Source organism: Megalopta genalis, chromosome 2 (assembly GCF_051020955.1).
Source record: "Megalopta genalis isolate 19385.01 chromosome 2, iyMegGena1_principal, whole genome shotgun sequence".
NCBI lineage: Eukaryota > Metazoa > Arthropoda > Insecta > Hymenoptera > Halictidae > Megalopta > Megalopta genalis.
The window spans coordinates 21,886,979-21,899,230 of record NC_135014.1 but is presented as its reverse complement, the minus strand read 5'-3'; the positions used below and the strand labels follow the sequence as shown (position 1 = coordinate 21,899,230).

General features: G+C 35.0%; 1 protein-coding gene across 20 annotated transcripts in view; it reads right to left on the bottom strand.

Moving 5' to 3' along the window:
* LOC117220538 (uncharacterized) overlaps positions 1–12,252 on the bottom strand; it is a 175,687-nt gene that overhangs the window by 134,345 nt on the left and 29,090 nt on the right. The gene's annotated exons all lie outside the window — the stretch shown is intronic.

Genomic DNA, 12,252 nt, shown 5'->3' with positions numbered 1-12,252 from the left:
GATCTACAGTCATGGACAAATATACAGGCTGACGAATGCTAAATATGTACAAAGGCCGCTCGATCTCGAAGGAGAAATACTAAACATATTTTATTTGTTCTTTTTAGTTGATCGTTCTAAACGTTATTTGGAGGGTAACTTTGTTTTTTTTTTTTTTAATGGAAAATTATATTTTTATTTGCAGATTTTTGTTCTTCGCGAGGAAAGAATAAACTTTTCTGTGGAACATTGTTTAACACGTTGAACGCCACGTCACCCATAAGTGGGTGTAAAATAATAAACCATAAAATATACTTGTACTAACAAATTATATTTAAATTTGTTTTTAACATATTCGTTCAAACATTGTTATACAAGATTGAGTGGAATAACAAAAAAAATTACCTAAAAAGTATAACCTAATACTAAGGATCTATAACAAAAATTTGATAAATGCCTTGTTTGAATTGTCGTTGCAAGCTCAGATAAAAAAGATTGAAAAATATGATTTATTTTCCTTTTGTTTGACACTCCACTTGTGCTACTTTTGCACAATTTTTAACACTTTATCTAGTAAACTTTCCTTCCTAATATCCCAAAGAAATTCAACTAGTTTTGTTCAATTTGAGAAAAATTTATTCTATGTTAATACTTATCGTATCACCGCCGGTTTCATATTTTTCATTTCCTAATTAATGAAATCATACAGCCGCTTCCGTTGGAAATTGTTTGCTAGAGTTGTTTTACTCGGGCACACGCTATTATACAAATTGTGAACAATAATTTAAATAATGTCGATCTCGTAGTATTTACGAGGAAAGTCACTTTTAGGTCTCGGTACGTTTAGTGTTAAAAGGAGTTCACGTATATTCCTCCATAATTGTACTTTAATAGAACGACGATATAGTTTGGCACAAGCCATTAACTCCGAGAAATAGTTTAGCAAAATGGTTGCAGAGGCGAAGATATACAGAATTTCTTGCCACAAAGGGCAGCTGTTAACGTATTAAACTTTATAAATTACCTCATAAAATTCCACTCCACAGCCACCCTTTCTACAACGTTGAAACACCGTGAATGGAATCAATTAAGAGCCATTGTGCGCTGAATAATACCGATGTTTCATTAACAACGAAAGTGTAAATGGAAAGCGAAGTTCGAAATCCACGTAGTGGCCATTGAAACGGTACGCGTTTCGTCACTGGGGTCCGAAAACGCGACAGGACTGTGTGCTTCATTGTTCTAATTAAAAAATATATTAAATGATTAAAAATATATTGTATTGTGAAAAGTGAATTTAACGCTTGGTGCGTTACACGAACGCGGAGACAATGTTTTTCCTTTAGCATGTAATAAAAATTTGTGTATAATAGCGAACCATACTGAAATATATCGCGAAAAAATTTTTAGTCCTACGTCGTTTAGTTTTTTTGTGATAAATGACTGAAGATGAATCTTTGCAACGTGATGGAAGAGTACTTTTTCATACTCGGGATACGACAGGATAAATTAGTATAGGAGTCAATGTGTTGCTTCAAGAGTTTGTAATAAAAATTTGTGTGCAATACAAAATCATGCTGGAATGTACTGCAAAAAGTTTTTTGTCTCTACGTTATTTAGTATTCTTGCAATAAATTCCCAAATATTACTCATTTTGTAAATGAACAACTCTGTTCACTTGAAAAATTAACATAGAAAAAATTAGAAAATTAGAGAAACATTAGAAAAAATTAACATAGTAGTCAATATGTTGCTGTCTGTAAAACCTCGATTATCTGGACTAATCAGAAACACCCGAGTGTGCGAATAATAGAACAATTGCATTATTAAAATGCTACATTAAATCGTTGTCGATTTATGCAATAAATAGTGTAGTCTAAACACTGCTAAAAAGGATTATAGCACAGACAAATTTCTGATAAAAATGGCTCAACTTTGGTCGACGATAACTCCGCGAAAAATCATCGTAGAATGTTGACTGTTCCTTCAAATTGAAGTTTAAAGCTTCTTCTTTCAGATAATATTTATAAATTTTAAGCTTGAAACGCCTTCCCCATTGTAAGAGTAAAAAAGCTTTAAATGTGCGGCCACGTTCGTCGTATTGAAAATTGCCAAGTTTGACGAAATGCACGGGCTTTGTAAAATTCTTTTCGGCGATGCCGTTTGCAGCTGAACGAAGTTCAATCCTTCCCCTTTAACTTAAAAAAAGAGAAACTTGGCTACGATTTTTCTTCGCAAAGTTACAGCACTTTCACAGTACGTCTCAACCTAGAAGTTTCAAGCTTTAATCGAATCATCCTACGATGATTTCTCGCGGAGTTATCGTGAATCAAAGATGCCAAATTTTTATCCTATTTTATCATCATCCAATTTATATCCAAAATAATTATCCAATATTTGTCTAAAATTATTCTACAATTTTTCTTGAGCCGCGCACATTGATTTTGGTCGATTTGTTTAGATGTACTCCGCGTTCGGATAATAAAGAATTTAGATAAACGGATAATCGAGGTTCGGCTGTATATCGATTGAAACGCGATCGAACGCGAAGTATCTGCACAGAAAGGCTAAGTGAATTCCCGTATCATAGCCGAAACGTCGGGGCCAGCGTAACAGGAGCCGATCAATGACCAAGATGATGGGGCACGTCTGTCCCATGCGAGTCGGACGGAAGCACTCCCGTTAAAATGGTTAAATGTTTCCTCTGTCTCCTGTCGGTAAGGTCCGAGGTGATTGTGATTGACAGAGATAGCGGCGTAATCCGAATCAGGCGTGCATTCACGGAATATGTATTCGGGCACGGCGGTGACGATGCGACGCGCGCGTGCACGGCCACCGCGTCGCGGGGCGCGGCGGTAACGTCGGAAATTGGGTCACGAATTGTTGTCCGCTCTTTGTCCCGCGTCCCAATTTGTTAACTTGTCCCCCGTGCGCGATGTGTATGCAGCCGTGAGTCATCCGGACGGTCGCACACCATCGTCGGGATGAAGAGATCTCGAAAATGTCGCGCGAATATCGGAACGGCCCGTCCCCCGCCGCGCCGCGATTATCCGCTCCGGGATGCGCGAACACGTTCCAGGTCTTCAAACTGTTTGTCTTTCTCTCCGTGCGCGCCGTTCGCAGAAGAAAAATTTCGAAAATGCTCCTTTTCTTCGGCGAGGCAAGGCTACCACCCCGTCCCCCCTCCTCTCGGGCCGAGATAAATGCATTTATTCGCGACCGTGTTCCCATTTGCGACCTGCTTCTCGCTCGTCGTGCTGAAAGACGCGGGGGAGCCGGTCTGCGGATCTCCGCGCAGAATAAACATTTTACGGAAAAATTGTGATAGAGATAAGAGGAGTCGGATGTCGCAGTTCTCGATTCGATAACTTCAACGATTTTTCGTCCTCCGCGTCCGGGCCGCGTAATTTGTCAGAATTTCGTCGAAGACGCTGCGCGCGCTTTGCTCGCTTGGAATTTGCGTGGATCGTGTACGCAGAACGATTTGCAAGTTAATGGTATAAAAATGACTCATTGATAGCTTGGGAATTATTCGTGCCGTAACGAATTTGTAGAAGCATAAGATCGCAGACTGATCGATAAAAAAGATGGGGAAATATCACAAGAAACTGATAACTGGACTGCGGTTCTTTATGCAAAAAATAGAAACTGTCCGAGACGATCGTGAGAAATACGAGTTAAATGAAAATAAATCGCTTCTTTCAATCATTTTAATAAATGGAAGATCGTGTAAATAAACGCGTAAAATCCGCGGTCTACTGATAACATTTTAATGTATAAAAATTTCCAGGAACAGTATGAAATGAAATGAAATTATTGCATTAACATTTTAATACATGAAAGTGTACGGTAAAAGCATGGAATGAAATAAAATTATTATAATTGATCAAAAAAGGTTCATACTGCCTTAATAAACAATGCAAAAATATTTACAAGAAACTCACAGCATTTTAATGAATTTTAATCTTCCTAAGGGACTAAAAGTTATTAATAATAAAAGACTTAATATATAATAAAAATAATATATATAATAATAATAATAATAATAATAATAATAATAATAACATACATATAGTAAATAATAAAGCTTCTCGGAGACCTAAATTACACGGTGAACAATATCGGCGGATGAAAAGCTTGCAGAATTCCAAGGTCGAGATACTCTAGATTCGGCTTGGTCGCCATTGTTGCACGCGCCGCGATATTATAATTTGCAAAATAATCGCGTGCAGCGTATCGGGCCTAGCTGCATCTGAATTATAATCTTTTCCGTAGAAAGTGTGCAGCACCGAGTCGCAAAATAACGAGCATTTCCTATCGGACTCTATGACGAAACGTGGAGTTATGAGGTCGATGGGACGCCGGTGTCAAACGATTGAACCCTGAACCTGTTATATCGTTATATTACGCTGGAGGGCATTGTGTAATGGTGGTGCACGATATAATGCAGTTCACCGTGCGGGACATCATTTATGTAACGCGATTTCTATTAGAAAAAGCCTCGGCGAATTGTGCTTGATAGGACGATGGGGCTGTGGATCGTTTCGGATATCGTTAACTAATGTTAATAGTAACATCGATGGTAATATTAGTGACGGGATCGTTTCGGAATATCATTCAATAATATCGCTAATGATTCTGGATAATATTACCGATAATTGTGGATTTTTATGCAAGTTCTTATTTTCATACATCGTTTTACGAGAATTACTGTGTCAAGTGAACGTTAATGTAAACGATCATCGTAAAAAGAAAGTAAAAATGCTGTTAGACTTCATCAATTTGTACGTTTTGCTTGCATTTTTTAAATCTGCACTCGGCATAAATGCATACGAATTTGTAGCTTGCTAACGATATTAATAACTACAAGATCGTTTCAAATTTTTTGAAATAATATTAATAATAATAGTGGTAGCAACGTTAGTAAGTGGATCGTTTTAAATAAAATTACACAATATTATTGGCAATATTAAAAATGTAATGAGCATTTAGAGATTGAGCAACAGATATTTCAATTATTATAATGCTTATTAATATATAATGTTCAAAAAATATTTAAAAAAAAATATAATAAGCATTTCTATATTGAGCAATGAATATTTTATTTAACATAATCCATGTTTAAAAAATATTAATAAGTATAATAAGCATTTCGATATTGAGCAATAAATATTTTATTTAATATAATCCGTGTTTAAAAAATATTACAAAATATAATAAGCATTTGTATGTGTATTGAGCAATGAATATTTGAACGCCTACAATAAATGTATAGAAAGTGTTAAAAATGTGATAATCGTTTGGAGATAGAGCATTGTACATTCTAATTATTATAATCACCGTATTACAATCAGAAATTGCTATCAAATATGCTGTTGCATACCAGGAAACACCGCTTTTCGAACAGCTGCCGCCAACAATCGAAGAAGACAGTAATTGTTCTACAAGCGACACGGTGAACGAGCAGCAATTAACAGGTGCATCGATTTCAAAGCATTGTCGGCACCTCCTAATTCGAGACACAATATCGTTATAATCCTGCGAGACGTTCCCATTTCCCATCTCTCGGATGCCGTTTCTTAATTAGGTCAAGCCACCCTGCTCGATTTTTCCTGGGATAAAAATGTTCAACCGGATCGAACAATGACATGTAAATTATAGCACGGAGGATACCGTAAGGAAACGAATTTTTCCAATTGCTGCACGAGTCAGCGAGAAATTTGATTGCAATTGTTATCACTATTATAAATATAGGAAAGGAAAAAATTGCTTACGTCAACTAGAAAATTCTTCGCAGCGAATTATCGATTAAGAATACGATTAAGTCTTGTTAATATGCACTTTTACTTATCATTTTTATGAACATAAACATAATATAAATGCATAAAGACCTAAAGACTGGTAATTCCTGTACTCCAATTAATACTGCAAAATACTAATTGTTCGTATCAATAACAAACAGATTTATTTAAAAATCAGTCCAAAAATTGTCGCGTTGGCAGCGTCTTGCCTATTTAAAAAATTATTCAACCCCGTAAAATGTTCCTAATGCTATAAATAAATATACTGTTACATTCGGGAGAATCTACAGAACAATTCTACAAACAGATCGTTCGAATATCTGTTACTGTTAAGTCACGAAAAATCCCTCGAAAAAAATTGCGTAAAAATCGCTTAGAGATTATCGAAACTGCGAAAGCAATGAAAATTCGTTAATCGGTCTCCAGGAAAAACGAATACAGGTGCCGAAAGGTGACCAGAAACTGGCAGGAGCGTGTTCCAGGATATTTCCAGGCGAAGTAATCCTGGCTCTTCCCGTCGTTAGCATCCCGCGACGATCACAGCAGAGGGGTAGAAGCTACAAAACGATTTCCCCTGGTAACCGACGGAATTTTATCGATAGCCTATCGCGAATCCAATTCGGTTTAAGGGCACTTTTGACCCCGTTACCGTCGGCCCCTTTTTCCCGGCGACAATGGCGCGTCTCCGCCGCGCGGAAAGGTTGTCTGTTTGTTTCCGAAATCGGGAATCTATGTCAGTTGACACTGGCCGGCAACGTAATCTCTTCATCGCCGGCGACGCGTCCTTTTCATTGGTGCTTAATTAAATGTATGGTCGACACGCCGAGCCGGAGGAAACCAGAACAGGAGGGCTCCATCTTCGACCGAGCGGGACCAATCGAGAGCGTGGCTGAAAGGGTCGAGGTCGTGTTCCCGGCGCATGCGTTTTACACCGGCACGTAGATATTTCAGAATTTGTCGAATCAACCCGCCCCAGACACGGTGTGTGCATTGCGGAATTATTCGACACGGTGCATAGTGCCGCCGTCAATGGACGAAATCGAAAAAAGATCATTGCTTCGTATCCATTCATAACTATGCGTGCAATGTGTTAAAATATCTAAATATAATAATGATCAAATAATAATAATAAACTGTGTAAATATATAAATATTTAGCAACGGAATGTACAAAAGGTTGAGCAGGAGATCAATTTCAAGCGAGTTCTCTCCGAGCGAATATTAGGGAGATCGAATAGTACGTTAGTTCGCAACGCAGCTTGTTTACCTTGTCCCATGAACAAAAGCCGATTTTACGAAGTAATCTTTATAGAAAATGATGGCCAGACGTTATACGATCGTAATTGATCTAGAGAAATTTTATAATATTTATATGCAATATAATAATTCGCCCGAAATTAAATAAATGAGTTCGATTTATTTTTGTACCCTTTGGATAAGGTTTGAAAGCAAAACGGCACAAAATATCCTGGTATTATTATTACGACATATTCGTCGTCGCAAAATTAATGAAAAGATCTTTCGAACAAATAATAATTTCGGCAAATAATAAATTATGTTAAAGAAAATCTGTATACAAATTTTTGTTCGATACAAAATGAAGGTGACAAGAATTTTTATTATGAAATTATATAATTTTTGTATGCGAATCGATGCGTCTTCGTATTTTCTTTGACAAATTATCAGGGCATTTTGGTTGAAAATTAATTAACTTAGACGCTCATATAAACAACATTGTGCGATGGCCAGACCGATCTCGATCCACCCTTATCGTCTTCGTTATTAGTTGTATTTTTTCGTCGTTGTTTTATCTCTTATGTTCATAGTTTCATCGAATCACGTTACATGTATTTATTATACTGTGTGAATTCTGTGTCAGGATTCGATAAGAAGAATATGTTTTATTTCACAAATCGAAATTATCAATCGCGAAATATGAAATATATTGTTCGAAAACCATATGGTTAAATTAAGAATGATTTGTTTGGACTGTTTAATGCTTCTATTGTTGCTCTAAGTGAACAAGATAATATTATGCTTATTAACAGTCAAATATATATACTTGTGTTAATAAAATACATCTCATTGATTTTCTCGAGAACATACAACCTTAAAATTTTTACAAGAAATTGCTATTATTATTATTAATGAAGTGTTGGATATAGAGCAAATATAGGTCTTCAATTTATGTGGAAAGTTCACTATTGCGTTGCTCTAATTGATGTACAATACATTAACCATATTAGCAATTAATTATATACTTTCCTTTGAGAAACGCACATTTTCGTCATTTTTACAAGAAATTGCTATTATTATTACTAATAAAGTTCTGATACAGAGCAAACACACCTTCACAATTTTTCTAAAAGAATCGCTACGACACGAAACCATCGACAGAAATTGATACGATTTCGCAATTCCACTCAAAAACAGATCTCATCTCTTTCGCTCGATAATTTCCAGCGTTAACAATTTACAACTGAAGCTTGTCCTTAACAACGATTCCTTCTAGAATATTCTTTTTTCCTCAATAAAGAAAAAAAAACGCTTCTCTCCCGATATTTCGATACACTTTACATTTTTCCTCGAAATATCGCTTCCCTTCTCCGGATAATATAATATTATTTCATGCTTGGCCTCACACCGGTTATCTCGCTGCCAACAGGTACGATCCATCGATTCCACTTAACCTTGCGGAAACGTCATTAAAATGATCCGTTTCATTAAACCCGCCGGCATGCCGCGGAATGATATCGCACGGAAACGATTCGATGAAACTCGCGGGGCACAAAAGCCAGAAAGATAGAAATCAAATCGAGAGTGGAATGCATAAATAAAACTTCTCCGTATTCTCTCTCCTGCCTCTACGCTCTTTTTTTTCTCTCCCGCTGTCCGGAAAGTAGGCTAAGTAAATAGCGGTGTAGAAAATTGATGAGCAGAGGAACGATTTACCGTCGCGTTTTACCAGAACTTCAAACCCCTCGCCGGGGCGACTACGTTTTTCGCATAACTATAAGCCCATGCCGCTGAACAATATACGGTGGAGCCTCGATAACGCGGGAACCTCTGTGAGCTGAATATTTCCTTCGTTACCTTCGTTAACGGAGTTCAAATGAATATATGAATATGTGAATATATTCAGTAGAATATATAATATAATATAGAATAGAATATTAAAATAATATAGAATATTATACTATAGTATTAGAATATAATATTCTATTATATTTTATTATATTCTATAACAATCTATTATATTATAATATATAGATTATATATTGTTATATTATATCATATTATATTATATTATATTATATTATATTATATTATATTATATTATATTATATTATATTATATTATATTATATTATATTATATTATATTATATTATATTATATTATATTATATTATATTATATTATATTATATTATATTATATTATATTATATTATATTATATTATATTATATTATATTATATTATATTATATTATATTATATTATATTATACTGTTCGACTAGAGAAATTTATTCTCTCATAATTAGTAGACTACATATTTTGTGCAATTGTGATCAGGATGACTAGACAAAATACGTAAGTGTAAACACGTTAGAAAAACGTATGAACATTGCTTATCTCCTGTTCAATTTCATAAAATTATTGAAAAAAGAGATATGTTTTTATTTAATTTCTGTTTCTTACAATTAAGTTAGACAATTTTTATTTTGCATAAATATCTAATTGTTAGACTGAGGAATTTATGCTTTTATGCCAAAAATATGTAGACGAAATACAAAGCATTAAAAACTTTAGACAAATGAATTCTATTACGCTATTATCAAATTATTAAAATGGTTAAAACAAGAAATACATTTTTATTTAATTTCTGTTAAATTTGCAACTTTTGTTTGCATAAAGTCCGCGGTCTACTTACAATTAAAAATCTTCAAATTTATAATTGCTATGCAACGATTTTTTCCATACTGCTTCCAAGAGCGACCATTTTATATGAACCATTTGCAATTTGAATTGCAAAACGGAGACATCTGTTTCAACCAACGATACTTTCGTTTGGTATCGTTGCTTTTATTCGACGCCCATGAAGTTATGGTTCCCGATTTATTTCTTTGCAAGTGTGAGCTTTATCAAGTATTTTCTTCACATTTTCACGAATCGAAGAATTCGCGTTCCGTTTCTCGAATATCTCTCTCACACGGAGCATCGATAAATCGAAATATCCGGATACTCGAAACTTCGATAAATCGGAACCACCGAACACTCGAAACCTCCGCATAAATCGAAACCTCTGCGCACTCGGAACCGCCACATAAATCGAAATCTCTGCGTACTCGAAACTTCGATAAATCGGAACCTCTACGACTCGAAATCTCTGCGTGCTCGAAACGTCCATAACTCGGAAGATTTTCTCCGGCGCTCGCTCGAAGTTCGAGTTATCGAGGCTCCGCGGTGTCTGTTCCGTTCCGTCGAGTTTAGAGTCGCTCCGCCGTACACCAGTGGGTACACCACAAGGTAAAGTGTTGCATTAATCATTATATCGGCCAGTTGCGAGTATTTACGAGCGGTCTTTGCGAAGGGTCGAATAATATGGACACGTCAGAATGCGAGAATTATCGTTGCCATTCGTCTTGTTAAATTCTGTTTCCGGTTTACAGTGTCAGGATCAATTATGCCGTGATCGATGACAGAGTCGATGGCTCGCTTGGTGTAATGCTGTGTGACCGGTGACCCTAACTTTAGGGTCTAACGAGATTTCAAGTAGTATATTCTCATCTACGAGCGTGTCGCGACGTATGTATATCGTTCCACGGTCGACTGTTCTCTTTGATTTAATTCGATTTTATTCGATTCTTATTAGTAGCTTCTTGCCGTAGCATTTTTTTCACGGTCGGAATGATCGGACGTTTTTCGATTATAACGATCGTTTAGAAAAGAGGGAAAATTGTTATTTATTGCTCGATCGTATTACTTGAATATTTAAATACCGATGAGAAGAAAGCAAAATTTTATTTTGATTTAAGAGAACGGAGAATAACGTTTGCACTTAAGAGAATGAAATAATATTCGAAGTTAAAAGAACGAAATAATATTTTTACTTTAACCCTAGAAAGATAACCATATGACAACGTACGTAAAAGATAACCATACGCTTCAGAGGCGCATGCTTTTCTAAGGCGTCAATTTTATACTAACAATGGATATTTATTTAAGTTAATCTAGTCATTTTAAAAGTTTGGCATTATTGTAAAAATAAAATGCATTTATATTATATTTTTTTATATTTTAAGTAATTTTAAACTTAAATCACTAGACCTCTATGAAAAATTAACAAAAATCAACAGTCTTCGCAGGCGCCTCTGCGACGTAGGTTATCTTTCTCGGGTTAAAAGAATGGAATAACATTCATAATTAAAAGAGCATAATAATATTCACGCTTGAAATAAGGGAATAATATTCGTGGTTGAAAGAATGGAGTAACATTCGTAATTAAAAGAACAGAACAATATTTATACCTAAAGTAAGGGAATAATATTCATACTTAAAATAGGGGAATAATATTGATACTTAAAATATGGAAATAATATTTATACTTAATAGAACGGAATAATATTAGTACCTAAAAGAACGGAATATTATTCACATTTAAAAGAATGCAATAACTTTCATAATGAACAGATTATTACTAGAAATCTCCATCACGAATCAAACTTATCAAAGCATAGCAATGGTTTAATTTGATTCGACCGTTCGTATAACCAAGTTCTCTTTACAGGTCGCAGAAATGAAGTGTCTATCTGCGAGAACATCTATCGATTCTCGAAGAAAATTTATGTAATCAATATTCCCTGGCCTGCTTTACTTTTTTCAACTTTCACAATTATTATACTGTCCGTTTTTATGCAAAATGAAGATCTAACAACAACATCTTTTATTAATAATTTTTTTAGTTACTCGAGACTAACACGATCATATTTCTGTATTATTTTTATACATTCATTATCTCGCCTATCAGCTACCTATTTTTTTCTTTTTCTGATAAATACATTAAAAAATTTGTTATATGTATTATTTTATTTGATCTGCTATCTGTCCCCTCTCTTACGTAAACGGATTTTTATGCAAAATAAAAATTGTATACATCAGTTGCAAAGAACAGGAACCAAATAAAAAGCGATCTCTTCTTTCGATAATTTTATTTCAGTGGATTTAAAACAGCGCATCGACTTCTCCACATTCTTTTAATCACTCTACTATTTTAAATTGCAACCACACAATTTTGCCATAAATGCATAAAACCCGCTGATTTGACATGTTGATTTAAGGAATTGCCATCTTATTTTTTATTCATCATTGTACCAATACATTCTAAACCTCTGTATTCTTTGATCTTATAACTAATGGGCGACTTCCCGTGCAAATTCGATGAACAAATAAAATGAACAAAACTGAATAGCTGG